We start from the raw sequence: 6,048 nt of genomic DNA, 5'->3' as shown, positions 1-6,048 counted from the left end.
CCCCAGGCCTGTATGCCAGGCCTATGCTGAGCCTGGAGGGGATGAGGTGGAGTAGGGGGGTGAGGCAGCTCTCCCACACACTCACCGAGTTGGGCTACGACTGGGTCTGGGGCTCCCGGAAAGCAGCAGATATTCCGACATGGCGGGCGGGGTGGGGGAGGTGCTGTGGAGTGGTGGGGGGCGTCCCAAGGGGGTGGAAGAGGGTCTCACCCATGCTGCGCCTGGGCTGGGACCAGTAATCGGTCCCGCTGTTGCAGGGAAGCAGGAAGCTCTCCCACACACTCACCGGACCTGGGCTAGGACTGGGTCTGCCAAGACCTTATTGAAAAAGAATGGTAAAAGAAGACTTTCCTTGGGTGGGCAGGATAGCTCAGCAGATTAAGTGCCTGTTTAGGTAAGGCAAGGACTGGGACTCAATCCCCGGCACCACATGCCAGGCTGCGCCCCGCCCTGAGTGTGCTGAGCCAGCCACCAAGACTGTATGTGGTGGCACACTCCTGTAATCCCAGCTCTGGGGAGGCTGAAGATATGAGAATCACTAGGAGACCGAGCTGTGTTGTGAGACCCTGTACCAAATACATAAAAAACAAAAAATTAAAAGAAAAAGACTTTCCTTATCTTGTTTTTCAACTTGGAAGAACTGATGTGAGCTTTTCCTCATTCAGTATGATGTAGCCTATGGGTTTGTCATAACAATACTAAACTTTTTTTCTATACATAATTTTTTGAAGATCTAATGGTTAAGATGAAGAGATGTTGAATTTATAACGTACTTTTCCCATGTTAATTAGATGATCAGCAAACTAGAAAATGGTGGAGCCAAATCTGGAATCCAGACACCCAGAAATCAACAACTTGGAAGAGAGTATGAAAAAAAAAAAAAAAGAAGCAGATTTCTGGAAATTGGGAAGGAACTAACGGGAAAAATCAAAAATTATAGAAAAGTTGGAGAAGTGGACAAATCACAGAGAAAAGAGTGAAGCATTCTGAAAATTCATCCTAGATCCTGGTAAGGGGAAGCTGCCTCTCTCTATAGACACCAGATAAGCACCCAAGACCAGAAGCTTCAGGGAGAAATGGTGGACCAGACCAGAGGCACAGACCCCAGAAGAACTCATAAATGTGAACTGCAAAAGTAACATTGGGCTTTGCTCCAAGAGGACTCGTTTTGCATGGCAGACCACAGCTAGAGAATGATTCTAGTGTGGGTGCCTCAGCTATGGCCAGAGAGGGCTCAATCAGGCACCATTTCAGAAAAAGGTTAATTATTTAGGTCTGGGACTCTGAACAACTAATTCACTTCAGAGCCCCCAGTGTAATATTCCCACAGTGACTGGGTGAGAGATGGCCTTGGGAGACAGTCATGGACAGGGAGTAGACGAGACAGAGAACCCCTGAGTTTAAACTCAGGCCAGGAAAGATACAAGCTTCATGCTCTATGGAAAGGGTATTTATGTTGCACTCAGAAATGCCTGAGTCTAAAAGTGCCAGCATTAGGTACCAGACCCCTTTCCCTGCTGCCTAACCCAGCACAAATTCAAGGTCTGAAGGCTTCCCATCTACCAATATGAGCAAGGAGATGCATGACCTTAGAAAGCTGCCACAGGGCTGGCTCAGTAGAATAAGTGCTTCCCTGGCAAGGACAAGGGCCTGAGTTCAATTCCTGGTTCCATCAAAAAAAGAAAGAAAGAAAGAAAGAAAGAAAGAAAGAAAGAAAGAAAGAAAGAAAAAAGAAAGAAAGAAAGAAAGAAAGAAAGAAAGAAAGAAAGAAAGAAAGAAAGAAAGCAAGCTGCCACAGCTGGAACTAAACAGAGGGTCTTCTGTCACAGAAGGGCATCTGAGAAACCCACAGGACATAAAGGTGGGTGGGGGAAACCATAATTTGTTGGGTTCCAAAAATGTGGATCCTGGAAAGAAACCACTCATTTAAAAATACAGAGAAGGGCCGGGGAGATGGCTCAGTGGAATAATAGCTTCCCTGGCAAGCGCAAGGGCCTGAGTTCAATCCCCGGTTCTGCAAATAAATAAATAAATAAATGAAATAAAAATACAGAGGAAAAACATTTCTCAGTGTTTGAACTAATTTTTTTCTCCTTTTCTTCACTGTTTAATTAGGACTGCAATAATGTTCCTTCTTTTTCCTTGATCTTTTTCCTCTTTCTTCTTTTTAATTTTTTCCTGTTAATATTTTCTTTCTTAGTCTCCATATTTGCTTATCTTGTCTCCTTTTTTTTCTCACTTCCTTTTTCTTGCTTGTTATTTTCTGGTACGTTTGTGCAATTCTACAAATAGCCTCTACTCTTTAACAGGTCTCTTTGTCTTACTTTTCTTTCTTTCTTTTTTTTTTAATTTTATTTATTTGTGTGTGTGTGTGTGTGTGTGTGTGTGTGTGGCCAGCTCAGCCCACCAGGGGGCGGGGCTGGCTGGCATGTGGTTCTGGGGGATTGAACCGTGGTCCCTGTGCTTTGCTAAGCTTGTTCTAAGTAGGTGCTTTAGACCACTGAGCCATCTCACCAGCCCTCTTTGTCTTACTCTTCATTCTTCATCTATCATTGTTTAATTTTCCAATGTTCCTCTTCTTCCTAATCCCCTATATCTTTATTAGGATAGCCATGAAGGTTTATTAAGGTTTATTAAGCATTAGACTGTTGCCTCTATGGTATTACTATTGAACTCTTTTTTTTATTAGTTGTCACCTTTAGTAGTAGTATATTCCAATATTTAGCTTGTCTTAATGTTCATACTATAACTATACATGTATTTTCTGTTTTCTTTTTTTGTATTTAGGACAGGGCAGGGTCTACAGGGTCTCATTATGTAGATCAGACTTATAGTGATCTGCCTGTGTTCAGCCTCCCAAGATCTGGGATTACAGGCTGTGCCACCATGCCCAGTCTCAATTGCCATCTCAGTGTACCCCGGGGGCAGGACCAGTATGGCACGCCAGGGGTTAAATCACCAGTTCCTGCATCTGCCTAAGCAGGCACTTTAATCCCTGAGCTATTTGGCCCTATATCTATATTTTATAGTTGAGGGATATACATTATTGCTTCTAATGGTATGTCAATGTTCAATTTGCCTTAAATATTACTGTTGCTGATTTAATTGCTATTGCCAAGGTTGCATAGTTGTTCTTAATATGTATTCTCTGTATGCCAATACTCATATTAACTTTGTGTCATTAACAATGTGCTAATTAAACTTTGGAACATTGAAACTAGCTAAGGAAAATGATTGCACAGAAAATGTTATTCTATTCATTTATCCTCAGCCTACAAATTTGAAGTTGAAGTTGAAAACCAAAGTGCTGCAATCCATTCACAGAGAACAGGGTGCTGGGCCAACAACGCTGCATCCTTCCCTCCCAAATTAACAGAAGAGCTTGGATACTGGAACAGAGCCAAAGGATTCTACTTATACATGGCCTAAGTGCACCACTGAAAAGCAGGCTCTAAATAAAGATCTCTCCATACTAGAGACCAAATCTTTCCACTATAAGTGCCTGCAAGCCTCAGCACAAAGCAAAGCAAACAAAATGCAATGGAAAAACTAGAAGACATGGCAACAAAATGCCTCCCTAAACTCTCAACTCTCCCAGAGCTGATCTATGGGGCATCGAGGGGGCAGAAAAGTAAATGCCATGCAGCCCAACTGTTTGAAGGATAACAAAGGAGATTAAAAACAGATCAAGAAGGTGCTCAACCAGCTGACAGGAAATAAAGTCAATAAATAATGGACTTGAAAAGCAAAATGATCCAAGAACTTACAGGAGACAATGCAGTAAGTCCCCAGCTTATGAACAAGTTCTTAGACTTCAAATTATATTACAAAGCTACAGTGATATAAACAGCAGGGTTACTGCCAAAACCAAAAACAACACATAAGGATCAGTGGAACAGACTACAAGGGAGAGAAACGTCTATAGAAACATTCAGTTATCTGATTTTCTTTCTTTTTTGGGGGGGCTCTTTTTGAAACAGAGTCTGCTACACAGTTGACCTTAAACTCATTATGTAGTCCAGGATGGTCTTGAACCTGCAATAACCCTCCTGCCTCAGCCTCTTGAGTGCTGGGATTACAGGGTGTGCCACCACGCATGGTATGATTTTGGCAAAAGGGCCAAAACTTATGTTAGGGAAAAGATAGCCTCTTTTAGGGCTGGCAAGATAGCTCAGTGGACTAAGTGCACAGGGACTGGGGTTCAACCCCTGCACCACATGCCGTGCCAGCCTTGCCCCTGGGCTCCCTGAGCCAGCGACCAAGTCCTAGGATGGTGGTGTGTGCCTTTAATCCCACTGGGGAGGCTGAAAACAAGAGAATCAATATGAGCTCAAGCTGCATAGTGAGATCCTGCACAAAATACAAAAAAAAAAAAAAAAAAGTTTGTGTTAGCAATATGTGCTAGAATGTTAGTTGGGTATTCTGTACTGGTTTGGGTTACAAGCAGGTTTTTTTTTTCTGTGGTGTGTGTGGAGTTTCTTCAGCTGTGGCAAATATTGGTCGTGTCTGTGGTGGTCTCAATGGTCAAAGTCACAGGACTGGTGAGACTGCCCTTCCAGCAGGACCGCAGCTCCCTTCAGTAAGAGCAGGTTTTCTGGGAGTTGTGTGAGGGCAGTGCCACCCCAGTGAGCCCAGGCAGGTATGAAGCAGTATGGCCAATAGCAGGTTTGGCTTCTGTCAGTGTAATAGGTCCACATAAGGGCTAACAGTCATGACCACGTTTGCAGGGTCTCTGCATGCCAGATTGCTCAAGCAGATCTTCCCAGCTGCTTTTCATGGCTAAGGATGGGTGAGTAGGTCTGGGCTTCTGCTCTTCCTAGCCTCAGTGGGCCTAGATTCTCAGAATAGATTGTTCAGCTGCTCTTCGGAGCCACAGGAGGATGGACAGGGCCCCTGGGTTGCTTCCTGGTGATCTCAGCAGATAAGGCATTTGGGGAAGGGTCATGCTTGAGTGGGTGGGGCTGCCTGTATGCTTCTTCAGGCCTCTTTGGGATGGGCTTCTCAGGGTGGGTGGCCTGGCTGATTCCTGAGACAGAGGTGCATGCAAGGGTAGGTGCCTCTGCTTTGTGTGTGTCGGGGGTGGGGCTGCTGGGCTGTTTCTATGACAGCAGAAGGGTGAGAGACCTGTCCAACTGTGTTCTGGAAACCACAATAAGCCAAGCTGTTGCTAAGCGGCCTGTGACCTGAATGGACAGGGTCTCAAGATGGATCTGAGCTGGGTTGGGGAAGGCATAGCAGGGCCCAGCAACACAACAGAGTGGTGACCTGTCAGCTTGCCACATGCTCAGATCCCAGAGGAGCTGCCACGCTCTTCAGCAGCCCTTGCCTTGGGATCTACGATGTGATCAAGATGGCTGGGTCTTCCTGCTGTCCTCTCCAGCTCAGCAGAGTCTCTCTCAGTTCAGGATTCGTTGCAAGAGGTGGATAGTACTTGGTATATGGTTAGTTCCATCCTCTGGGAGGCCATGGTGAAAATCTCACTCTGAAACATCTCTATCACAGCTCCAACACATGTCAATGTGTTGCTTTAAACAGGTGGCTGGAAAGGCTATTAATTTTCTTTATTTTTTTAAGGCTATCAATTTTCTAGTTTGGGGGCTTTTATGGTCAAGAGAAGCACACTAGGCACCTCAAGCCAATGATCTTGTTCTAGAAAGAATTGGTTTTTGTTATATTCACAGAGTTGTGTGACAATCACCACAGTCAATTCTAGGACAATTTCATCACCTCAAGAGATACCACATGCCTTTCATCACTTACACCTATACTCTCCTCCACCTCCTCTCTAGTCTTAAGCACGCACTCATCTACCTCATCTACCTTGTTCTGCACATTTCATACTGGAATTATACAATATGCAATCTTTTATAACTGGCTTCTTTTACTTAGCATAAGTTTTTAAAGTTTCCCCGGTGCTGTAGCATGTGCCAGAACTTCATGGTAAAGTAATATTCCATCTTGTGGCTAAACCACTTTTTAAATTGTCAGTGGGTAGGCATGTAGATTATTACTGCCTTTTGAGTATAATAAATAATGATGCTACATATA

The 6,048-nt window shown here is 44.2% G+C and overlaps 1 non-coding gene across 1 annotated transcript; it reads left to right on the top strand.

Annotated features, from left to right (window-relative positions):
• The first annotated feature begins 3,153 nt into the window (after positions 1–3,153).
• Positions 3,154–3,280, top strand: LOC111813368. Its single transcript, XR_002818651.1, has one exon. It is a non-coding gene; the product is annotated as a small nucleolar RNA SNORA36 family (small nucleolar RNA).
• The last annotated feature ends 2,768 nt before the right edge of the window (positions 3,281–6,048 follow it).

Source organism: Octodon degus, unplaced genomic scaffold (genome assembly GCF_000260255.1).
Source record: "Octodon degus isolate 3935 unplaced genomic scaffold, OctDeg1.0 scaffold00184, whole genome shotgun sequence".
Taxonomy (NCBI): domain Eukaryota; kingdom Metazoa; phylum Chordata; class Mammalia; order Rodentia; family Octodontidae; genus Octodon; species Octodon degus.
Note: the sequence above shows the minus strand (reverse complement) of the source record. Positions and strands in the feature narration are given on the sequence as shown.